The sequence below is a fragment of the Emydura macquarii genome, unplaced genomic scaffold (genome assembly GCF_026122565.2).
Source record: "Emydura macquarii macquarii isolate MOO-44397 ecotype Brisbane River unplaced genomic scaffold, CSIRO-AGI_Emac_v2 contig_1146, whole genome shotgun sequence".
Lineage (NCBI taxonomy): Eukaryota > Metazoa > Chordata > Testudines > Chelidae > Emydura > Emydura macquarii.
Window position 1 is genome coordinate 5,611,274 of NW_027131283.1, and position 26,638 is coordinate 5,637,911.

General features: G+C 42.5%; 1 protein-coding gene across 1 annotated transcript in view; it reads left to right on the forward strand.

The window, feature by feature from the left end:
- The window catches only part of SOBP (sine oculis binding protein homolog), a 134,860-nt gene extending 128,306 nt beyond the window's left edge, over positions 1-6,554 (forward strand). The window contains exon 7 of the mRNA XM_067546554.1: positions 6,421-6,554. The gene's annotated coding sequence lies outside the window, so the exon portion shown is untranslated. The remainder of the gene's footprint in view (positions 1-6,420) is intronic.
- Positions 6,555-26,638: the final 20,084 nt, after the last annotated feature.

Genomic DNA, 26,638 nt, shown 5'->3' on the forward strand with positions numbered 1-26,638 from the left:
CCATTAATGTTGATTTTCAGAAAGTCTTGGATCACTGGGGAAGTTTCAGAAGACTGGAAGTTAATGTTGTGCCAATATTTGAAAAGGGTAAATACAGTGACTTAGATAAGTATTGGCCTGTCAGGCTCACACTGATCCCAGGAAAGATAATGGAATGGCTGATATGGGACTCAATTAATAAAGTATTAAAAGAGGGGTAATACAATGAATGACAATTAACATGGGTTTATGGAAAATAGATCCCATCAAACTAAAATGCTATCTTTTTTTTATGAGATTATAGGTTTGGTTGATAAAGGTAATAGTGTTGTATAATAGACATCTGTAGGACATTTAATTTAGTACTACATGCCATTTTGCTTTAAAAAACTAGAAAGATATAAAATAAACATGACACACATTAACAGCTGACTAGATGATAGATCTCAACATATAATTGTAAACCGGGAATCACCATTGTATGGGTATGTTTCCAGTGGGATCCCGCAGGGATCAGTTCTTGGCCTTATGATATTTAACATTTTTATGAATGATCTAGAAGAAAAAATAAAATCATCACTAATAAAGTTTGCAAATGACACAAAAATTGGAGGAATGGTAAATAATTAAGAGAACAGGTCACTGCGATCTGGATTGTTTGCTAAGATGGGTGCAAGCAAATAATATGTCTAAATGTAAATGTATAAATCTAGCAACAAATAATGTAGGCCATACTTATACAATGCGAGACTGTCCTGGGAAGCAGTGACTGTGAAAAAGATTTGGCGGGTTGTGGTGGATACTAAGAGAGACATGAATTCCCAGTGTGACTCTGTGACCAACAGGGCTAATGCAATCCTGGGATGCACAAACAGGGGAATCTTGACTAGCAGTAAAGAGGTTATTTTACTTCTATATTTGGCACTGGTGCAACTGCTGTTGGACTACTGTGTCCAGTTCTGGTGACCAGAATTCAAAAAGGATGTTGATAAATTGGAGAGAGTTCAGAGAAGAGCCACAAGAATGATTAAAGGATTAGGAAACCTGCCTTATAATGATAGACTCAAAAAGCCCGATCTATTTAGCTTAACAAAGAGAAGATGGAGCGGTAACTTGACCACAGTCTGTAAGTACCAACATGAGGAACAAACATTAAATAATGAGCTCTTCAGACTAGCAGAGAAAGGTATAATAATATCCAATAGCTGGAAATTGAAACCAGATAAATTCAGATGGGAAATAAGATGTACATTTTTAACAGTAAGAGTAGTTAACCATTGGAACAATTGACAAGCATCATGGTGGAGTCTCCATCACTGACCATTTTTAAATTAGGAACGGATGTTTTTTCTAAAAGATCCGCTTTAAGAGTTATTTTGGGGAAGTTCTATGGCTGGTGTTACACAGGAGGTCAGATGAGATGATCACAATGGTTGCCTCTGGCCTTGGAATCTCTGAATCTTGGCTGAAATCTGTGTATCTGCTCTCCTGATCTTAATAACACAAAGCCATAAGGGAGCACAGAAGTGAAAAGAAATGTATTTCAGCAAGAGCAGGCAAGAAATGGATCGCTGATGTTAAAAAGGTGGATGTTAATGGAGACATGGACATTTAAAAAATAATTGCTCCCTGCCAGGGCACAGATTGCCCAATGGACCAATGACAGCAGGTCTGGAAAACAAAATGCAGTCCTAAATAGGGAGCAGAAATGCTCTGCCCCAGGGATGTGGGACAATTAAAAAATAATAACCTAAAGCTGACCCTTTACATGGTATAGGGTGACAGTCACACCACACCCGACCCCCACTCCATGGAACCAAACATAGGGCCAATTTCTGCTCACTAATGCACACATGTGAATTTGTTCTCATTGGCTTTAAAGGAGCGCTACATATGCATCCAGGGCTGACTATTTATTAGGTCCCATTGTACTTGGGGCCGCGTGCGTGTGGCCTATAAGGGGGAGAAGAGATTCCATTAATTCTCTCCTTCCATTGCCTTACTTGTAATGGTGCTGGGACCCTTGTATGCAATATGCATACAGTGTGGTCCTATTTGTCTTTGTTCTACACGAGGTAGTCACAGTCATCAGTGAGGATCAGAGCAAAAACCAAATCAATAAAAAAGCATAGCAAGTGCAATAGCTAAGTAGCCAAATTTTCAAAAGTTGCCCCAGATTTTGCATGCCTCCATTTTTGGATGTCCGGGTGCCAAAGACCCACAAAATTCCCATGGCAGCATCACGTTGTTCAGCTTTGAGGTGCTATTCAGCACATGACCTGACTCAGTGTAGAAAAGAGACAAGACTTCATCTCCTTTCTTTGGGTGGGATGCGGGGTTCGGAGCTAGAAGAAAATGTTGCAATTGTTCATCCGGCACCTGACCCTGAGCTTCTTTTCTTTTCACAGAACACCATGTGTGGCTTTTTTGGGGGCAAAAAAATCTATTTTTTTCTTCCCACTGCCTTAGCTGTTGTGCCCCTGGTTTTATCTGCTCTTCCTTTCCCCTCTTCTGTTTGGTAGGAATTTCTCCTCCTTATACTTGGATTGTAGTTCCTGTATTAAAAGTGTGGAGCACAGGAGTGCTGTTAAGAGTGGCCAGTGACCTCACCTGGCAGATCAGCTGCTGCCTGTGGCAGTGGGTGGGATTTATCTCCCGTTGCACTTCAATTCAACTGGCTCCCTAGAAAACTTGGAAGCACTGTAGCCACTGCCTCCTGTTAACTCCCAAGTTACTATCCAAACTGAGGGAAGCTGTGGGTTTCATTTGCTCCATTTTTGCCAGTGATTTAGTTGACTTGTAACATAGAGGAGAACTAGTACAAGTCTCAGCTGTATTTCCTGGCTCTAATCACCTGACAAGGGGTAGGCTAACAGCCTTGTCAGATGGCAGCAGTCAGTATTTACCAGCTCCAGTGGCTAATTTCATAGTATAGCCTAGTCTAAACTGAGAGACTAAATTAGGTAAGAGAAGAGAGTCCAGATTCAGACCTAGTGTAACCTGGTGCAATTTCACTGAAGGCTTTTCTAGGAATGGGTGCAGATCTTACATGGAGAAGCAGTAGCTAGCACTTGGCATCCTTTCTCCTACTGTTTCCCAGTTTCTCCCAGAAAGTCCTTCCCTAAACATAAAAGTTGACAGAGACCATTGCATTATCTACACACAGCTGCCAATGTATTATTATGACAATTCAATAACTGTTCTCTTATGGCTATATTGTCACTAGCCCTTACTCGGCCACACAGAGGTATAAGGTGGAGTAAGTCCCATCCACCCTTAGAGTATCCTGTTTGGATTTGTAAGGTCTATTCAAGTTACGGCTCCAACTGCCAGGAGTGGGAAACCAGCACTGCATATCTGACCCAGTGTTAACAAAAGACCCAGAGCCTGCAGGACCTGAATGAAAAAAATTTCCTTTGAAGTTAATGGGAGTTTGCCTTGGTAAGGAGTGTGTAAGGAACTCTGAATTGGAGCCCAACTGCCTTTCTCCCCCAATTTGGGTCCCCTCTGAAATAAAATGTCATAGCTCTCTGTGCATAAATGCTTCCCCCAGTTGTAGTGATGTGGTGCCGTTTCTTTAATTTCATGGAGAGGAAAGATAAATCATTAACGGTTCAAAGGGGAAGGTTTTAATGGTAAAGTTTGAACTACTTTAAGAGTTGGTAAAAAGTACAGAACTATTACAAATAACTGATGACCCCAGAGCGTTTACAGGGCTCAACATGCCTGGTTCAGCTACACTCTTGTGGTTTATGACCTCAGCAGAGCCTCCCTGAGAAAATTATGGGCTTGTCTTTGCTCTGGGGCCATTTATGAATCAGGCATCTTCTGGAGCATCAACAGCTTTCATGTTCATTGCCTGGCTGAATGAAGTACTGTGTCAAAAGATGGAAAGCTCCGCCAGCCCACATCAGTGATCATCCAAGAGTAAGCCTAAAGCTCAGTCGCCCTATTGTTTCTGAACAATAAGATGTTGGAGTTGGAGACTGAAAAAAGTAAGAATGACCAAAAAAAATTTCATGTAGTGTTTTATACCATCTCTCTTGCGCACTCTCTCTCTCTCTCTCTCCCGCTCTCTGTCTCTCTCTATATTGATAGATGTAGGGTATGTAGTGTTTTATACCACAGGGTTCTCAGCTCAGGTGTCTAAGATGATGACAACCTCTACTGTAACTGACTCTGCTTAAGCTGACAGCAGGGTATGAACTTTCAGTGCTCAAAGCATGAGTCTCTGCTACTTGAGGTAAAGGGCTATATAGGGCTTCATTAATTAGAGGCAGCAGTCGATCCATAGACCTCTTATATGGGCCGGCCACTAGAATGAGAGGAACCCCTCGCTCTGTTAGTGTGGGTTACAGTATTATCCAAGGAGTTTTATTTTCTACCTCTCATGCATTCCTTTCCTGAATGCCTATTCCCTACCTGTAACTTGATCTCAAGACTATAAAAGTAAACAAGCTAATGTATTTTTTTAATTCTCTGAAAGAGGCCCCTGTGCTCTGGGTGCACACTGAGACCATCTTATGGCTTGGATTCCATTAGTCTTTAAAACCTTAGAGGGAAAGCATATTATCAACCTCAGTTTGTGCACTGGGCAACATTTTGTTCCTCAGTCTGCATTGTTGTCCCCTTGCCTACAGCGTGAATTTCCCTGCTGTCCTATGGCTCTGTACTCGTATCCCATGCAGCACTTCCATTGTCCTCAATGCAGAGCGTGGAAGGAGCGTAGAGTATGCCCAGGGCTGGCTCAGAGAATGGTGCCAGCAAAGCTGCCCAGGTCAGGGGGCCACAACAACTAGGGTGAAGTGTAATATGCACATTTCAGTGCCCCATGGTTGGAAGAATGAGCCGCATCTAGAGATTTCTGTGACGATAACTGGAGCCTGTTGGGAAATGGGAGGTCGCTCCCTGTTCGGTGCACCCCTGGGATACAGAACTGCTCCTTGCCCTTCTGTCTGATACGTAATTTTGACCCACTGGTCCCCTAATTCCCTCCATAAATACTAGTTCTGCACTTTGGCATACACTGCCTGCTCCCCTATTCCATGCCTCCACCCCGCTTTCATGGAAATGAACCCTCTTCATCCTCAGCTGGCATGGCATTTGCATGGCATGTACAGTTGGGGTGGGGTGAGGTGGGAGAGAGAAAGTTGCACACTTAGTGCCTTCAGCTGGGAGCGAGCACATGGCTTTGCAAGGGCTGTGCATTTGCTTGAGTCAGCCCCATTTATACACTAGTAGAACTGAAGAGGTGGGCAGAAGGGCATTGTAAGTGAGAGGCCTGGGCTCTGGCCCTCGCTTCTGCATGTTCATCAGAGCCTGGAGTTGCTGATGTTCAGCACGCACGGTCAGGCGCTCCTCCGGGAAGACTGAGTGAGGATTTGGGGAGGGGTCACTGAGAAGCCTGTCACACAGGGTGCGACGGAGGCAGGCCAGTGATGAGAAGGCTTCCTGGGCCTGGCACAGATTTGTTAAATTTCCTCTATTATTCATTATGAAGGTGTGTGTTTTAAAAACCTCAAATGTGCAAAGAATGCAAGCGCACGATCAGCCGAATTGCATGAATAAACAACCCGCCCTCTGACATTGGTGTCCAGGGTAAGTGGTTCAGATGTCGCTGCAGAGTCCAGCTCTCCACAGTAAGCTCAATATTTCACTCAGAAATTAAAAAAAAACTCCTCTATATCAGAAAGCCCTGTCTCTTATTTAGGCTACAGCACAGACCGAAATGCTCTGCCTCTCAGAGGGAAGATTTGGGAAGCTACATACATTTGGCATGACCCATGACTTTAATATGCTGAAGCTAAATGTTATATTCAGCCAAATTTTTAAAGAAATTATTTGTGAGAGTTTTAGAGAGGGGTGGGGTGGGCTTAGTTACCGGGAGGCAACCAGTAGTAGTTAAAACAAGCACGTGAGAGGTAGTAGATATGTGCTCCGTTCCCAATGTGACCATTATCCCTGGTGCTGTGGGATCTTGGGCAAATCAAATATCCTCCGTGACTCAGTTCTTCTCTCTGTTCAGTGGAGATAAGGATATGCACACACCTCTGTAAAGGACTTTGAGATCCATGGGCGAAGCACATTGGGTAACTAGAAGGGATTATTACTCACCTTTGATCTGCACAGATAAAAGGGGGGAGGCAAAGTATTAATTATTATTTGTGTCACTCTCCAGCTTGGTCTAAGTTGAATTCCTTCGTGTTCCAATATGCTTCCAACGACCTTGCTGCAGAAGAGGCTTCACTGATTTCACAATATACTGGCAGCTCTTGTGGCATCAGGCAGACGTACCCACGGCTCAAGCAGTGAAAATGGTGTCCTTAGATACGCTGCCATCACAGCTTTACGCCGTGTTCCTGAGCTCATGCTTGTGCACACGTCAGCTGCAGTGAATCATTCCCAACCCTTTATGACCGGCTCCTCTTGTCTGTTTTACAGGAATGCTCACTGACAGGGTACCTTGCATGGAGAAAGGAAGCAGAGCAAACCATGTCACTTCACCAAATGACACCAACTGGGCCGCTCACCACCCCCTCTGGCTAAAAGTCAAGCAAATAAAGCAGCTTCCTGTCATTAAGTCTCTCAGAGGAAGCCTCGGTTGCACGGGTGCCTTTGACCCAGAAGACAGCACATCATGGACCTATGCAGTGTGCTCGGCATTCCCACTACCACCTCTTCCTCTTCTTCCTGGAGGAACATGTTTTCCTCTTGGTTTCTTGCTGGGGAATTTTTCCCTCTGGTTTCAAAAACCATATGGACCAATGTAGGTACTTTTCCCTTTCTGACTTCAAGGTTCAGATATTTGAGACTGGACAATGATATGGATTTTTTTTTTTCAAAAACTGCTGTGGTTTTGCTGCTACACTAAGAATCGTGATTTGCATTGTATGGTTTTGGACCTATTCAAGTTTTGATGGGGGAAAGGGGTTATACTGGAGTAGCAACGCTTCAGAGTCATCTCTGTCCTACCCATGATGCACTTTTAAATGAAGAGTTAGAATATTTTATTGGCTAATATACTTTCCTTGTTATTTTTACAAAGGCCACCTTTATCCTTTTTAATGCCATATTTTCAGTGTTACACTTTTATGGCTTTTAATTTTTGATTTGACAGATGTAAGAAGCAGCATGAATAGTTTATACTGTGGTTTTTCAGAGCCTGAATGCCAAGAGAACTCAGTAAATGTTTATTCTTCTCAGCTTTCTCTTTAAATTCCCCTAAATAGCGCCCCATTTGGGAACAGAGCAACAGTGTTGAACTAAAGACCAAAATTCCCTCAAGGTGTAAAATAATCTGAGGGGAATATTTGCTGGGCGTCATGAAAGACTTGGATGAAATTTCAACCCTGATGGTATTCAGTGATCCAGGAAGCCAGTGAGACAATCTCTCCATATGCATAGCCCTTTCATGATAATTAGAATGGTATGGACAAACCAATGAAAACAAGGGGTAAAGTGAGAAAGATCCCCCATGATTCTGTTTCACTGTTTGCTTTCTCCTGTCATGGTTAAGAGAAATGTGCAATTCGATCCTCAATCAGTGGGTGGAGGATAACAGGGTAGAATTTACTTGTGTGCACTTGTACAGTTGTAGCCAAGAGTCCAAAAGTACACTAGAGCATGTATACCGGCACTGAATTGGTAAGACAGTTGTGGAGTATCCCATTCTGACAAATACAAAAAAGAAAAAAAAATTCAAATCACCTTGTGATTCAGTGTAACTGTTTACTAACTTGAATAAAGCAATTGTTCACTCTCAAGTGTTCAGAGTACACCTTTTCTATAAGGCTGCTGTTAGGAACCAAGAAGCAGTTTGCAAAAGAAGTGTCCCTGATAGTCTCAGTGGAGTTGGGAGCAGAGTTTCAAAGCCAATCACACCAAAGCCTTGTAGCGATGGTGCACTATGAGCACTATGTATATACTGTATTTCTATATTTTCCTTTGTACAAAGTCACTTAACAAGTCAAGCTACTGTTTTGCAGGTGCTCCTTATTTATTAGAGCTGTGAAAGCTTGGAAAACCCACCAGGCAAGCAAGCTCGCTTTTAAAAAATAAAAACAAATTAAAAAAAAAAAAAAGGCTCCTGAGCCTAGGGGAAGTTGCTAAGAGCTACCAGAGAAAGATCTCCAAGAAAACAAGAACACGAAGCACTTTCAACGTGCTCACTTTTTTTCTGGGCTCATAACACTTTTCTCTCTCCCTGACTGGTGTCAGATTTATTAAAAGAAAATAAATCTCCAAGAAAAAAAAAATGCACTTAAATGTGCTGTTGGTTTTATTTTTATTTTTTTCCTGTGCACACACAGTTGTTCTTTTCTCTCCCTGACTGGTCACAGATAAAACAAAATTCAATCTGAAATCGAAGAAACAAGCACGCCTGTATAAGTGTTATTTTTATTATTATTTATTATTTGCATTGCGGTTCTGCCTAGGAGCCCTAGTCACGAAGCAGTAACTAACACACTGTGCTAGGCACTGTACAAATACGAAACAAAAAGTCAGTCACTGACCCAAAAGCTTACAGTTTAGGTATAAAACAAGAAACAACCGTTGGAGACAGATGGCTCTTGGAGGCTGAATCTATGTTCCTTCTATTTCCTCTCCACTGTGATGATTTCTCAGTTTCCATAGTGATCAAATGGGAAAGACACTTAAAAGTGTTGAGTTAGGCCCTGATCTTGCAAAGAGCTTCATATGGGTGGACCATTATGCTGGGCAGAGACTCATTGACTTAAATGGAGCTCTGTAGAAGTCTGACTGCACTGAGTTCCCTGAAGGATTGAGGCCTCAACTCATTTCTTCCATCTTCTGTAAGGACACAATTCTATGTCTTTACACACATGGAATTCCCACTGAACTCCCACCTAACTCTCCGTAATAGCTACACACAGGCACAAGTATTAGGCTCTGAATAATATTGTACAGTGGTGTTCACCTTTCAAAGTGACATCCTATGGATTCATGAATGCTGGATCATTGCTGTCAGAGGACTTTGAAATGTCTGGCAAGGTCTATTGCTTTTGGAGGCATGATTTCATTTTCTCTTCATGGCGAGCAAAACAAGCAAGGTAGTGAGAATGCCAGCTCTGAGGGACTTGTACACCAAAGCTTGCATCCCTAGTAAGCAACTTTCCTGTACTTTTAATTATTTAATCAATTTGGCCATAATATGATGGCTGTGTATATATTGATTTTGCTTTCGTCAGTTGTCCAGGATTGTTAGCACACATTTCGACCCTGCTGAAAACAATAGACGCTTTCATTTTCAAGATTACAATCTCTCTCTCTCTCTCTCTCTCTCTCTCTCTTTCTCTGTAATTATATTTTCCAGAAATAAAATATAAAAAAAATCATAGGGTAAGCAAGAAGTACAGAAAGCAATACAAATTGAAGCCTGGCTACATAAATCCAAAGTTTTCCTGAAAATTTGCCTAGATTATATTTATCAAACCATGTCTGATTGGTTCATTGTTTACTATTTAAAAGCTATCTACAGCTGCACTCCTGTGAAGAAGTGTCTGAGTACACATAAAATTTCAACTAACTGTAGACCAAATGGTATGATACATTATGCAAAGGAAACCTGCTTTATTTTTTAGGCCAAACTCATTACTGGTACAAACCCAACACAATGAATGGAATTATCGAGGGATACATTTGTTCCTTCGTGATTAATTGGATCAGAGCAAAGTGGCACACCATTATGCTCGGTCACTATTATTATTATTTATTAGACACTGTTTGAGGCACAACGATCAAGCCAATTTTTTTCTGAGATAGTTTGCCATCTAGAAGGCAAACAAAGAAAGACAGGGTGCTCTGAGCGATGCACAGAAAGGTTCCTACATTCAACAGAAGTCATTCCAGTTCTTGAATATGCACAATTTTGAGATACATAGAATCTCTTTACAAGAATAGAGGAAGTTTTAGATTAGGTCTCTTACAAACTATATCTCAGGCCTGCATTTCTTCATGTTGCCATTGAAGTTAATAAGAGTTTTTTGTAAGCAAGCAGCATAGGCTCTCATTGAATAAAGGCCTGTTCTTGCTCTCATTGAAGGCAATGAGAATTTTGCCCTTGACTACAAAAAGAGCAGGACAGAGCCCTGTAAACATCCTGGATTAATTATCTCCTGTAGTGACAGATGTGTGTGTGTGTGTGTGTGTGTGTGTGTGTAGGGAATTCAGAACAAAATACAAGTAAAAAATCCTATAAAATGACAGTATTTCACGAGATTTTCCTTTGCTAAATGTTTGAAATGAATTTGCTTTGTTCAATTAATCACTATGGGCCAAATTTACAAGAATAATTATCTAAATCTATCTGGAGGATGGGGTAGATTGCATCCTCAGCAAGTTTGCAGATGACACTAACCTGGGGGGGGAGGGGTAGATACCCTGGAAGGTAGGGATAGGATACAGAGTGACCTAGACAAATTGGAGAATTGGGCCAAAAGAAATCTGATGAGGTTCAACAAGGACAAGTGCAGAGTCCTCCACTTAGGACAGAAGAATCCCATGTACAGCTACAGACTGGGAACTGACGAACTAGGCAGCAGTTCTGCAGAAAAGGACCTGGGGGTTACAGTAGATAAGAAGCTGGATATGAGTCAGCAGTGTGCCCTGGTTGCAAAAGGCTAATAGCATATTGGGCTGTGTTAGTAGAAGCATTGCCAGCAGATCGAGGGAAGTGATTATTCCCCTCTATTCGGCATTGGTGAGGCCGCATTTGGAGTATTATGTCCAGTTTTGGGCCCCCCCCTACAAAAAGGATGTGAACAAGTTGGAGAGAGTTCAGCGGAGGGCAATGAAAATGATTAGGGGCCTGGAGCACAGGACTTATGAGGAGAGGCTGAGGGAACTAGGCTTGTTTAGTCTGCAAAAGAGAAGAATGAGGGAGGATTTGATGAGGGGGGATTTGAAAGGGGTTTCAGGGAGGATGGAGCTAGGCTGTTCTCAATGGTAGTAGATGACAGAACAAGGAGCAATAGTCTCAAGTTGCAGTGGGGGATTCCTTTCTTTTAAAAATGGGCTCAGAATATGTAGTGAGATAACCACAAGTCTTCATTTAATAACAATTATGACAATCTATTTGTATGCAAACTAAGGGCCAAATTCTGCTTACTCTGATAAATGTTGGTTTCAGTGGAATTACTCTGGATTTACAGAGGTGTAACTGACAGTGGAATTTGCCCCTAAGATTACTTTATTTTAGGCCCCATCACATCCTGATCAAACCCAATTTTACATTTGGATTCTGCGCATCCAAGGACCCTGTGCCGATGATTCATCCCTATATACTGAGGGCTTGAGTCTGATCTCAGTTGCAGTAGCTCAATGCAGAAGCAACTCTAGCAAAGTCAATAGATTAGAGTTAGTGATGTAAGCCAGAAGAGAATATAACCTTGCAAGTATATCTTCTCTGAGCAGACAGAAGATGCCCCTTGGTAGAGTATATTGAAGTGTGGTAGAACAAGTACACAAGTCTGACGTGCCACTTGTGCTTCATTGATAGAACAGTGTCTGCTTGTGCATGGTGTGGGGTGAGGGAAATGCAACATTAGTCTGAGCACTTTGGGAAGTTTTACTGTGAAGAAGAGGACACACTAAAATCAAATTAAAATAATAATAATATCTCTTATTCTATAGACATGATCTAAAGCATTGCCACTCACAAGAGTTGTAGGATACAGTAGTAGCAAAATACTGCAGTACTATGAGAGATTACTGTAGAGTCCTGTAGTCATTGTTATAAGGACATACTCCTGATCCTGTAGGCATTTTGCATCTAGCATGGATAATAAAGTCAACAGAAATTCTCTGGGCTTGATTCATCACTGTGGTACTCCAGTTTTACATGGGAGTAACTCAGTGAAGTAATGCAGGGGAGTATCAGGCCCTCTGTGGTAGCCAGGCCTGAAAGATTGGCAGTATGGCCCAGTGGATAGAGTACTAGACCGAGAGTCAGGAAAGCTGGGGCTTATTACCAGGTCTGCCACTGACTTGCTGTGTGACCTTGGGTAGGTCACATCACTTCACTACTCCTCAATTTCTCAATCTTTAATTTGCTGGCCTCCACTGGCAGAACTTCATTGTCTTCAATCTGAACGTGAATGAAAAATGACTTCACAATCAGGAGTGTGACCTTATAAAAATTAAGTACAATAATCACACAAGACACTGCAATATTTTAACTGCTTAAAGATGGCAAGTGAGGCTCAGCTAGATTAAATGACTTATCCGTGTCACCCACCTTTGAGAATTAATAGTACTCCCTAAGTGCTAAGTGTGAAGAATTATTAGCTACTAATTGTTATTATTAGTCTGGGCCCTTGAAAAAACACCTCAGTGGTATGTATTAATGGATTATAAATCATTTTGTGCTCTTCTCCTCCTCCTCTACAGTGCTCTGTTTAGTTTACAGGTAGCTTTTTAAGGAATGAACAACTGCCTCTGCTATGATGGAATGTCCCATCAGGATTAAAAACGAACCCACTCAGTAGTCATTCAGGATGCCGGAGCATTTGGAGAGGAGGGCAGTTGGGAGCAGTCACCAGGAGCAAAACAGAAGTGCCTCAGAGCCCTGGGGAAATGCAGGCTGTTGACTTGCTGGTGGAGAGGTCCAAAGAATGATTTACAAGCAGGGTCAGGTAGAGGAGCTTGACACAAAAGGGTTAGAGAGGAAGGGAGACAGGCCACAGACTTATTGTCGGTTGACATCCAGAGAATGGGGGTGGGGAGTTGAATTCCTTAACAATGTGAATTATAAAATCATTTCCTGTGTTAAGGGTTAGCAGAGAGAGAGGAGGACCCAGAGATCTTCCAAACAAAAAACAGCTTTTGTTAAAGCATTTGGCCTAAGGAGGTTGGGGGTGGGGTGAGGCGGGAAAGTGCTGGCACATTTTTGGCTCTACGCCTTGGACAACATATTTTTTATTCCAGTCTTTATTTTTCAAAATAAAATGGTTATGAGGCAGCAACAGTGACAAAAAAGAGTTGAAATTGGGTTGGATTTTATGCCCCCTTTCTGCCATTAAACACTCAGTATCTCCTCTATTATACACTAGCTGGGTTAAACCATCAGACCAAAAGCCAGGAATGCAACAAGATACTTTTATACTTATTGATCCTTTTTTAGGGAGATTGTTTTCATGAAAGTTTAATTCACCTTTTTTAGCCTATCGGCTACACATTTTATCCCGCTGCTTTGTGAAAAACTAATCCAGCAGTAGGTTTTAGTTTTCCTGGTGTAACTTTTCAGAAATTGTATATCTGCATAGCAGCCTCACGGCAGGCAGCTTATGGTAGGGTATCACATGTCAGAAAGATGAAAAGAACTCCAAATCTGAGCGGCACCACAAACTTGTGTCCCCGATTCTCGGACATCTATATTTTCTGTACTTAATATACGTGTCAGGAAGGCAATTTCAAGGCCAGAGTGGTGCAAACTTTTATCTTGTTGATGACAAAAAAATGACACATGACCTCAGTTCAGGCCAGCCTGGACAATCAAATGTGAAACAAAGGTTGCCTTTTTTCTCCCCTGCCCCTCCACCCACTTGTCCCTGTTGTCTGCTTCCAACTGCAATATGAGCCTGGATCCCGAGCCCAGTGTCCAGATTAGAGATTGTTGACTCAGATTTAGTGGTGAAATTTGAGCCAGACCCTGTTGATGGCACAGCCTTGAAGGAGCAGGTTTACTTAAAGCCAAAAGAGAGATTACATGTCAGACAAGAGCCTGGCTTTTCTTTATCACAAACTTCCTGAGCTGCCTCTGTTTTAATAGTTTCAACAAAAAAAAAGAAAAAAAAGCCCACTTTCAATTCCTTATATATGGTGTCATAAATCAGGAAATTAACAAGTGTGTAGCTGGCCTTTGCCACAGTCAGAGACAATGAGGTTTCTGTGTTTTTAACCAGTGGGTAGCACTTAACATGATCAATGGAGAGCTACATGCAGAAAGGATGAAAAATGGGGGCTTGGTCTCACCACTTACAAGGTATTTCTCATCACCCAAGCAGACTGCTTTTATGAGAATATGACATGCCCTGGAAGCTTGCTCTCCATTTTGCAGGAGAGTCATTAAAAGAAATCATTACATCTTTTTTTTTTCTTTGGCATGCACACTGCTTTTCCTTGGCTTCTGATTTCATCCATCTTTCAGGCGCTTCGTGCCTTTGGTAATTTATGTGCAAGATTTTTCCAAACCTCCAAATGTTTTTCCATTTGGCAAACTCTGTCCTGAAGCCTCCACAAAATGTAACTGTAGAGTTTTCTTGTGCTTGAAAACATGAGCGCTCTTAGCACAAAGATGCATCTGATACTCGTAATCCTCTGTATCAGTGCTATGTATTTATACAGAACAATCAAAGGGGTCATTCCCTCCAATAAATTCTTACGAACCTCATTGCTATAGTCCTCTATATTATATACAATAGAAAGATTTCTGTTACAAGAGTTGTTTTTTTTAACTGTAGTTTTTGGAAGCTTCAGAGTACCATATGGAGAACTATTTTATCCTACTGCTGGTGGCTTTTGCAGTACTGACTTTAAATTAGATAATTGTCCTTATGTCTGATGCCATATATTATCATTCAGACTTGTCATCCCTTACAGCAAAGTCCTACAGAATTTAATAGAAAGTGATAACCTTTCCACCATATAGAACTTAATAGAAAATGTCTCCCTGCTGTAGAATTCTATAGAATGGCTAACTAACAACAGAAAAGATTTCATTCTCCATTAATTTCTATAGCTTTCCGAGTAATTTTTGTTCAACATTCCTGGTTTTATCCCTATTAAATCCATGGGATTTTTCCACAAGGGGTGCTCATTAACAGATGCTCACATTGGAATCTTCATAGGAGCCTAAGGGAGTTAGCTTTCAAATACCATCCAATTTCATGAGAACTGAGAACTGAAGTGCCTTTGAAAATATCGCCTATAGTACTAGCAGGAGAAGTGATCACTGAGAACTTGGGTTGACTGGAACCATAATCCAGCCTGACACCACATTCTTCAGGAAGGTAAATCTTGCAGAAGATTTCATGAAATGTTTTTTATAATTTAATCCATCGAGTGAGAGTCAAAAATGTTATAGTTGAAAAGGTTGGGAATATGATCAAGATAAGACATATGGTTCTCCTCCAATCTACATTCATGGGAAATTAGAGGAGACCAAGGGACAACAGTGGCTTTTCACACATATATATATATCTATTTAAATGACTGTGTATCATACAGGGTTTCCCTATAAAACATTTCAATTTCTTTAACAAATTTAATTGAATTGAGGAGCTGAGCAAACAGGCCCAATTAAACAGTTAAAAGACCAGACAGCTTTTACTCAGGCAATATTTAAATTAATTTTCTGTAAAGGCTGGCTGGATTGGACCTAACATATACCCTTTTTACTGGGACATGCTGAATCACTTACATCTCTATACCTACTGGTTGGTAGTCCTGGATATAAAAGATACGTGTGTCGACAGAAGAGTGGAAGGGATAGTTCTTGTCTACAAATGCTTATCCAAACTATTGCATTTAAACAGAATTGACAAGGGAAAAGCTATATACATTTTGCTTATGCATGGCCAGAGTCTGCTTTCTTCGGAAGTAAATCCACTGACTTTGACAGAGTCACACTTGTGTGAGAGAGGAAAATCAAGGTCAGTGTTAGTGACTTTTTAAAAAGTGGCAGGAACATGAAACTGTAGGCTGGAGGGGGCCAAATTCTGCTTTCACTTATAGCAGTGTCAATCCGGAGCAACGACAGTCATGTCAGTGGAATTGCTCTCTCTTCACACTGACGCAGCAGAGAGCAGAATTTGCCTCTTATTGTACGCATTTCATTTTTCACTCTGCCGAATTACAGTGAGATCTCTCTGGAGAGACACATGACATCCACATTAACAGCAAAACACTTCATTGTGATCAGAGCTATTACAATGAATTAATTAAATTTATATCACTTAAAACAAACTATTCCCTGACTAAATCACATTAAGAATATTATTGGTGTAGGCATCAGAAACATTTTCCTCTTTAGTAATTTACTTCCTCTTAAGTGATTTTAGGTGTTTGTTTATCTTATTTGATTGATAAAGTAACCTGCTCAATTATCAATGGACATTAGAAAATAATATCCAGTGAGGAAATGAAACGTTCGGGGAATGCCACGCAGTAGGTGTAATGGCATGGATGTGGTGGGATTTAGTCTCACCTAGCAGATCAGACTGCAGTATGGCAATGCAGCATTTTCCTATTTATATATTTTGTTTTGTTTAGTTTTTTCACTGGCTCAATGATTTTCCTGCTTTCTCAAACTCCTCCACACTGCATCCAATTTGCTTCTCCAGAACTAATCGACTAGTACAGCAGGTCACCACCCCTGCTGAAATCAGCCAACAAGCCGACCAGAACCCCAGCAGATGTTTGTGTTTTACAGGCCAAATGAGAGCTATACAAATCAACCAAATACCAGCACCACAGATGTGGAACCTAGCCACTTGACACTAGGAACACAAAGCACTGTCCTGTCCAGCAGTGCTGGGGCTTCCAGAGGAGCAGAAGGTCTGAGAGACTAATTAGCCTGCAGAGCCAAGATGCTGGCCCATGCTCCATCATTCTGGTATGTGCAAACTCCTTTAATGAAGCACTGCATGAGTGCAATCAGATGAGGCCTCTCTCTAAATTCACCTTTGAGTCTGGCAGTCACCTGAGTTCATTATGTTCCCTAAATGAGCCAGCATGCAATGTGTAGGTTCTGCCACTTATCACCGGCTGGATCAGCGGGACTGAAAGGCTGCTATCATTACTACAACCGGAAAAGTGCCTGAAATTTAAATGCATGCAAAGGAAGAATGATCCTATAACCCTGACACAATAGAGAAGATACTTCTATTTATTTATGACAGATATTTCTAGTAAACAGTAAGATTTACAGTCCTCTGTGGAAAGTCAGAAAAACTGAAGCTGCTGGGACCAGGACAGAATGCAGTTTTCTTGTTCAGGGTACATATTATATTTCCTCTTGACAAGCAGAATAACATTGTGTTATCTCCTGTGACAGAGGATAGAAAGGCATTCTTCATGGTTAAGATTAACACGCCTTTAAATCCTTACAGTTTCCACAATTCCGAGTCATTCCTATCATAATAGGACTGAAGTACCATTAAAGTATCTTTCAAAGAAGATCTGAGGAGACATTAGTGGTCAGTGTACACTAAAGTGCAGGGTATGGCCCCAAATGGGCCATCAGTGTCACAGCTGATAACATTCATTTTCAGGATGGATTTTTTTGTGTGTCATTTATGAATTAAAATAATTTAAGCTGTAGAAATGGAGACTTTTCATTCCACTGAGTCTGGGCTTAATGGCATTGCTTGTGGCTCCCCAAAGGCAGCAACTAGTGGACAGAACACGTTCTGCACCCCAGGATGCCTTTAGAAACAAAGAATGGCATTATTAAAGACCATATTTGCAGCTTAGATAAAAACCACAATCTAAAGACGACTGACCTGACACCCTAGAGCGATGTATTTATAAAGGGGCTTTTAAACACACAAAAAGCTACCCAAAGACAGTAGCAAAGAGGCATGGATCAATGAGTAGCTTCCTACACAAATACTCTCAGCTCACCAGTGAATGATCTTCTCCCCTTGCATCTGAGCTCATGCACCTCATTTCTTACCGAGCTCCTTGCATGTCATTCTTGAAATCCCAGCCAGGCAAAGCCTCAGCTCTCCAACCCTGCTCTGGGGAGCACCAGGAACGATTTCTGGTCATTGCCGGGACAATGTGGTGGTGGTTAGTATTTGAGGCAGTGCTGCAGTTCCCATACATGGAGGACTGCCTTCTCTTTAAAATCCTTGTTCAAAAAAAATAAAAAAAAACCTTTCTTTCAACTGGAAAGCAACCGAATCACAGTTTGATTTTAACAGCTGGGTTCCTGTTAAAAATAAAGCACAAACTTGTATTTTGTTAAGAAATTTTCCCTGGTGAAGTTTCTCGCAGTCACTGAATTATAGAGCATCTGCAAAAAGCCTTTAGCACTAGGGCGCCACCAAGCGGTGCTGCCTTGCATGTGTTTCAGGGGCCTGGGTTAATCTGCTTATGGCAGCTGAACATGTCATCTGGTGAAGGGCTCATTGCATGAAGACAAATTGAGTGCAAGAGGAATAAACCAGCACCTGTAGTTATCTCTGAATTAAATGCGCTCTGGCTTTTGTCTTGGTAAACCTGAAAGCTTCTGATGTGTTTCACTGCCTGTTTTAATGATGTAGGAAAAGGGCAGAAATGTTGTCTCTTGGCCACAAGGTGTCAGCAGTGGGCTAGCAAGGGAAAGGACTACATTGTCTTCAGGAAAGGGCGCTGCATCGCAAGGGTGTCCCTTTGAACCGACTCCTCCTCGCTGCGGACGACCCCTTTACTTACTCTTCGCAGGCGTGGTATATTTGCAGCTCTGGGGGTTCTGTCTTGGGGAGGTCAAAGGTTAAAAAGGGCCAGTTGTTTATTTTTAAAAAAAGAGCATTTGTCCCATTCCCTGTCACTCACACCAGTTTGGATTAAAGAATTAAGGCTAGAGGAACGTGGAAGGCCATTCTACAACGACGTGCGTTTTGTTTTCTTATAGGTATGGATGAATGGCCACCTGCATTGGGATGGCTAACGCGGCTCCTTCCCAGGAGAAAGGCAGCATAACAATCAGACAACCCAAAAGGATAACATTCTAGTGAAAAAAAACCCCATTTTCCCTACTGTTTATGCCCATTGTCCCCACACAATCTGCATACTGGTGTATTCGTTCTATATTTTCACCGGTTATTTTTACAGTACATCTTTGTGGTCCTCTTTTTATACGTCCTTCTTAAATATTGGGCATGAATGAAACGTAGGTGTTTAAAACAACAACCACCACTGCATCTTACCACGTGGTGTACATTAAGGGTGGACTTTTCCAAAGTGCGAGGTGGATTAGGAGCACAAGTCCCACTGAGAAAAATTGATGAGGCTTGTGCTCCTTATTTATTTTTGAAATCCCCAACCCGAGGGGCTAGCTTCTCAGCTGGCACACATCAGCCATTGACTTGGCTGGTGCTACAAGGATTCACACCAGATGAAGAGCGGGACTAAAATATATACCGTTTAAAATACAGCTCTTTTTATTTGTAGGAGTCAGGAAACAACTGAGTGACTCACTGGTTCCTAAGGTATGTGGAAATAAATGGAGAAACATATTTTTGCTGCTCTGTAGGGTTATTTATTATGTCTAGAGAGATGCCAGATCCCAAAGCAGTATTCCTCACTCCCTAGGTAAGGAACAGGAAGCATGTTTCTCGGCTGTTCTTCATTATGAAGAACATAGCCTGATGTCAGAGCTAACTTTCCATCTGCTGTGCACAAACCTGGGGTTCTCCCCACTATGGTTGTAAGGGACTAAATAATACGTTAAGAAAAGCTGAGAGTCTAGAAACTGAGATTATAAAAAACATAATACAATTTAAAGAAAAGGGGCTGGATTGTGCATTCCTTATCTATGCAAAGAATCCTTGCTCACGTGCGCCAGATCTGCAGGATTAGACCTGTTAATACTACATGACTTCAGGATGGTCCCTCTGCTGTTTTTCCTTTGTAGTTTTCTCACACATGCAATAAACTGCTGATCGCACACTTGGGCTGTGGCAAATTAAGAACTGTGAAGGGAAGAGCTATGTGCCTGCTCCAGCAGTCAATGGGCTCTGGATCAGACCAGGTATCCTATTTTACCTAATCCTCCTGCACAATTCATATCTGAGTAAGGAAATTTCTCATTCCAAAATAAAAACCCATCTTCAGATGTCCTGGAGAACATACCTTGTGGCACAAAAGGAGCCAAAAAGATGTTTCCAAGGTTTATAAATATGCCTAGGTCCACCAATGGACATGGTCAGGTGACAAGTATTTTAAACTCTGTACAGGTAATTAGCATCTGAAGAAAGATATAACGTCCCCCACCCCTATACCTGAGGACACAAAGGGGCCATTCAATTTTAAGCAGAACTCCCCATGTACTTCATTGGGGAGTTCTCTGTAAAAATGGATGGCCTGGTATTGCCCCCATTTAACTGCGCTCATGCGCAAAATAATGATGACATGAAATTATATGAACGTTATTACAAATAATTAGCTTGCGCAGCACACTGAAGATGTAAGGTGCTATATATCAACCACAAATGCCTTTAGGAAAGGTCTCGTTTATTGTATTCTTGAAATGGAACAGTCTAAGGGCAATTAGTTCCACAGCAATCCTGGAGAAAGAATGCCAGAATTATCTAGTGGGAGGCAGTTTATTCAACCTCCTTCTCTTTCCAACCTCCCCATAATGCTCCCAGTACGCAGACCCTTCCCGCACTCATGAAACTCCTGGTATTCGCACCCCTTCCCCCATCTTCTTCTCATTTAAAGGATGAACACCACTGATCCTGCTCACAGGTTCTCACCTGGCAAGATGGTGCCACATGCAAGCCGCGGAATAAGGACCATAGACTTAAAAAAACCCAGATTTTAATAAACTCAGAGAACTGGTGGGTAAGGTCCCATGGGAAGAAAATCTAAGGGAAAAAGGAGTTCAGGAGAGCTGGCAGTTTCTCATAGACAATATTAAAGGTGCAGCAGCAAATTATCCCAATGCAAAGGAAAGCTAGGAAGAACAGTAAGAGGCCAATCTGGCTGCAACAGGAGTTATTCAAAGACCTGAAAATCAAAATGGAATCCTCCAAAAAGCGGAAACATGGACAAATTGCTAAGGATGAGCACAAAAGAATTGCGCGAGTATGTAGGGACAAAATCAGAAAGGCTAAGGCACAGAATGAGTTACACTGAGCAAGTGACATACTAGGCAACAAAAAGAGGTTCTAAAATACATTAGGAGCAAGAGAAAGATGAAAGTCCTGTTCTCAGTGGGGAAGGAGAGCTAATAAGAGACAATACCAAGAAGGCAGTGGTGTTTAATGCCTATTTTGTTTCAATCTTCACTAAAAAGGTTGATTATTAACACAATTAATAATAACAAAAGGGGGAAGGAACACAGCCCAGAATAGAGAAAGAACAAACTAAAGAATATTTAGATAAGTTAGATGTATTCATGTCAGCCAGTGCAGGGACTGGACTTGATAACCTCTCGAGGTCCCTTCCAGCCCTACATTTCTATGACCACATGATCTGTTGCTTAATTGTGTTTGGTAGTTCAGGGCTGTATTAAGGTCCAATCCCACAACTCCCCTTGAGTTCATTTGGACTTGGAGGCACTCGGTTAATTACTATTATTTCTTTGTGTTGTGGTCGTGGCTAGGAGCCCCCTTCCTGTGTGGCCACAGATCCCCGTGCAGTGGGTGGTCTGGGCTCTGCAGCTGCGAGTACCCCCTGTCCTCCCTTCCCAAGCCCATGGGGCAAGAGCCTAGAGCTGGGCAAAACTGGAACCGAGAATGGATGGGGTCAGGGCGACCTCCCTGGCAATAGGATCGTGCTCTGGAGCTTTGGTGCCAGGGGGCAGAGCCAAACCAGGTGGCCCTTTTCCTTCCCTGGCTGCAAAGCATCCTCTGAGCCAGGAAGTGCTGGTGCCAGGTGCTTGGTGGCTTGTCATCTGAGGATGCTGCAGCCAAGACCAGGCAGGGGAGTGGAGAGGCCTGAGCCATCAGGAGCCTGGGGCAGAGCCAGAGCCAAGTAGGAAAGCCATACAGATAGCAGAACCCCCTACCCCCTCTCCGCAGGGAACAGAAGCCGGGAAGGGATAGTGGGGAGGCAGGGATGGGACAGGCTATGCAGGGAGTCATCCCCTGCTCTCCTGAGCCTCTCCAGTACCCCCTATCTTCCTCCCAGCTCCCCCCACTAATCACCAGATCCCCTCTGCTCCCTCTCAGGGCCTCCCACTCTTCCCCTGCTCCCCCTTTCTGCTGGAACTCAGATTCTCCTGTGACCCTCCTCCCCACCACCTTTTGTAGTAACCTTTGCTTCTTGGCCAGTAGCCTTCGCCTCCTCTGTAGGAAAAGTCCCCTGCTAGGAGCCCCAGCCACGAACCAGTGCCCATTTTGTGCATTGTGACTAGTGCACTATACAAACACGGAACAAAGAAACAGCCCCTGGCCCTCAGAGCTTCCAATGTAAGTATAAGAGAGGAGATAACAGATGGACTGAGATAGACGGGGACATGCAAGGAAGCAGTAAGTCAATACTGATTAGTAAGCAGGAACTGCTCAGGTAAGGAAGGGGTCACAGGGTTTGGCCATAAGCGATTTAGGCAAAACAACCTTGCCATACTCACATAAGCATAGCAGACAGAAATGGGTAACAAGATTGATTAGAAGCATGAAAAGACTTCCATATGAAGAGACAGAAAAGAATAGGACCGATTGGTTTACAGAAGAGATGAAGAAGAAGAACATAACGGAAGAGAAAGTAGATCGGACTCTCCTGTTTACACTCTCAAAGCACAAGAACAAGGGTTCACTCTGAGAAACTAAAAGGAAACATATTAAAAACCAACAAAAGTTTGTTTTTTAAACATACTATGTAATTACCTGTGGAACTCATTGCCAGAAGATACTGGGACCAAGAGCTCAGTGAGATTTCATAAAAGCTTAAGCTTTTATATGGCTAATGAGAAGATTTACAGTTATGTTATAAGGATATAATCCTTCACACCTCAGGGCACATGCCAACCACTAAGTGACAGGAGTTAAGAAGGTTCTTTAATTGTCTACTAAGTGGTTTCTTTGCACCTTTCTTTGCATCTGCTAATTGCCACTGGCAGAGACAGAATACAGGACTAGATGGACCCAATAGGTGCAGCAATTCCTCTGTCCCAAAGTAACACCATTGAAGTTACTGGGACTACCTGTCTGAGTAAGAGCAGTTTGATTTAGTCCTTATGATATACTGTAATAGACCTTTATGTCACCATTGGCATCCTGCAGACTTTCTGCTGTCCCGTGCACTTATATTTGTCACTCATCAATGAAGTATTGGCAGTACATGACAGAGGATGGTAGTGGTACAATTATTCCCTTGTGTGCTAGTAAAACCATCATAACTCACCTGTTGGCAGTAAATGTATCAGAGAACACTGCAGAAAAATTATGCCTGATATAGATTGCTGATTTAATAATAAAAAGGAAACAAATTTAGACCCTCAGCTATGAAAAGTTAATAACCTTTATAGCAGACAGAGCATGAAATATACTGTCAAAAATATCCCTCAACTACAGTTTTCTTCCTACAGATCCTTAATCATAAATTGGGACAGATATTGCAACCCCATGCAAAATCTTAGGGGACCATATTGTATTAAGGTTATGTAGCACTGTGGGTCAGGGATAGTATGCAATTCCAGGGGGGGAAGAGTGATCAGAGCTCCTCCAGGAATCAAACATAGTAGGGGGTGATTAAGGTGAATCACTTAGGTTGTGAACACCTCCAGAAAGGCATCACCCCATGGGATGCTTGCTTGGTTCAAACTGGGTTTTCCAGAGGGCAACAGACAAATAAAGGGCTTTTGGCCTAAAAACGAGTCTGTTTAAACTGACTCAGGGCCTTCTTTCAGATCCAGCAAACAGACAGGCCCTTCTGTCCAAGGGCCTCTACCCTTGTGGAAGGGTTGGAAAGACTTCGGCCTAGTAGGTCCCTCTAAGACTGATGAGCGTCCTCTGGGAAGTGTTTAGCCTGTGTATAGGAACTTCTATTGCTTTTTATATGTTTTCTCTGTAATGCTTTTCCCTTAAGAATAAAGGCACTTGCTTAGAAAGAGTTGTGTGCTAATTTGTATCTGCCATCAATACACTGTTCATAGCGCTCGAAGAGAAAGCCAGGCACAGGTGCTGGCCTTTAGGCAGACTGGATTACTGGCAATATTGCAGTGTAAGGCAGGGGTGTGCAGCCTGAAAACCCCCAGTCAGGAGGGAGTGGGACAAAGGTCCATGTCCAGAGACAGGTGACAGCTGGAGTCCTGACAGGCCACTCCTGCAGTGGACTATGGAGGGGGAATACGGGTGAAGTTACCCTAAAACTGTGACAATAGTCCTCACTTTGTTAAGTAGTTTCAGTGAAGGCAATGGAACTATCCATGATGATCAGGCCTCTGAAGATGGGGGACGGTTTGCTTTACTGGACCAGGACCTACTGCAGTACTTGTTTAGTGCAAGACCCCACCGTCCTGAATGTACTCTTGAAGTAAGTGTGTGTGTGTGTGTGTATACACGTACGTGTGTACTCAGGCCCTGTATAGTACAGACATGACCAGATAGAAAGGATTCCTGATGGCCTTGGCAGACAGTGATTTTTAATGATGACTAAGGCCTGGTTTTACAAGGGTATTTAGGTGCCTATAGATGCAGCTAGGTGCTCAGTGGGGTTTTCAGGTGCACCTGAATGTCTCACTGGCATTGAAATCACTGGGAGTTGGGCACCTAGGTACTTTTGAAAATCCCACTTGCTGCCTATCTGCCTCTCTAGACACCTAAATACCTTTCAAAATCTGACCCTTAGCCACTTTTGAAATTGAGGCAAAAATCTGTTAGGTATTTGCAATGCTCAGTGGAGCAACGCCTACATGCTTTTAAATATCTGGACCTAAATGATTGATTTTTAGTATTTAATAGTAATCCAACATCTAGATTTTATCAGGCGTATGTCTAATATAAGTAGTATCTTGGCCAAATTCTGCTCTCAGCTATGCCAATGGAAATCTGGAGTAGCTTCACTGAGTTTCAAGTCAATGGAGTTATTATGGATTCTAGCTATGCAACGAAGAGCAAAATTTGGCTCTACACATGTACAAACACACCACATACTTTGCCTAATGTACTGTGAGCCTCTATCAAAAAGCAACTCCAAGGTCCCTTGTCAGAGCTATTTGATCAGGAAGGCTTCAGCTGGAAGTCCTGAGGTGCAGCTTTCTCCCCTCTGCCAGCCATGGTGAGGGTCAAGTTCTATGGTGCCATGATGGGGGAGTGAAATAAGAGGATAGGTAATATGTCCAGAGCTGGTGTTTGGGAAGGGAGTTAGGGGAACACCAGAACAAGATTTCTTGTGACACGTGAGTGAAAAAACCTCTCATGCGTCCCCGCTGTGGTCTTGGATAAGTCACTTCTGCTTTCTGGGCTTCTATTCCCCCTTCCCCCCCACTTGTCTATTTAGCCTGTAAAGTCCATGCAGCAGGAACTAACTCTTACTCTGTGTACAGAGATCAATACAAGGGGCCCCTCATCTCAGCTGGGGCTTCTTGGTGATACCATAATAAAACAACAACAAAAGGGACAATCTATCTAGTGCACCTGGTGCTCCTATCACAGTACCCAACGAGGCCACTCGAGTGCTTCAAAATGCAATCAAAATGCTGGAAAACAAGAGCCTGAAGCAGAAACATGAGGTTGGTCGAGGTGCCCCAAACACTGAAAATGAACAAAAAAAATTGCTGCCCATTACCTTGAGATTTGGGCTGGAAGACACTCTTTGGATGAACAAGTCCACCCCCGCCTCGCTTCAGGAAAGTTTTCATTAGAGCTGGAGAGTAACTGATGGCTATAGTTAAGGCTGCCAGAGTGTTTCCATTATATTATAGCTCCCTCTTTTCAGTTGCTTATAACTATTCAAACGTTTCACCTAAAGGACTGACATTTTCCAGGCCTGCTCTCTACCTAACGTTGAAGGTTATTTGGAAAGTTTGAGCAAAAGAGGTTCAGCTGTTTGTAAGACCATGTAGCCCAGGGAAACAGGATAATTTAAGAAAACAAATTTTACAAAAGGAAACAGAGCTTTCACAACCTCAAAAAATGCCTGCCACTTTGTATTTTGGACAAACATTCATGCTAGTTCTTATTTCAAGAGATCCAGCTAATCCTCCCTTAGGCTTTCCCCATCCTCTGCTTGGCCTGCCCCCCTTGGCTGACTCCCTCTGCCCGTCTTAGCCCTCCCGCTGACTTTCTCCACCTTCTCCCCTTTGCCTGCCCTCCACTCCCCTTCAGCCAACACCTTTTGCCTAGGCCAGACCCCCCAGCCAACTCCCCTCCATTTCCTCTGCTTGGCCTGCCCCCCACCCTCCTCGCCAGATCCCTCCACCTCCTCCACGCTCCCTGCACCATCTCCCTCTGTCTCCTTTGCATGGCCTGGAGCCCTCCTCCACTGGGCCTGGAGGCCTTTGCAGACTCCTCCACCTCTTTCATTCAACCTGCTACCCCCATCAACTTCCTTTGCCTCTGTTCGGCCTGGGCCCCTTTGCCTCCTATACTTGGCATTGACCATCACTTGCTGATTCTTCCTTTATGCGTTTATGAAATCAAGAGCTCTCCCCAGTGCTGTGTCCTGCAAGGTTAGTGTGAAAATGACTGCTTGGTGGGCTGAGAGCATTAATACAAGTCTCCATTCATGATGGACCATTTAGATGGTTTAGAAATGTATATTGTTATATAATAGAGCTGCATAGCATTAAACTCTTTGTCATAAATCTAAAATGTAAAAATTAATTAACATTAATAGAGCTTTTATTAGTGCCAAATGTGTGGTGCCTTCATTGGCCTGATAAGTATGCAAAGCAGAGAATTCAGTAACTAGGTAAGCTGTAGCAATAAATCACTCTATTTCTGTTTAATTTAGTTTATTTCTTAAACTGGCGAATCTCTTGCCT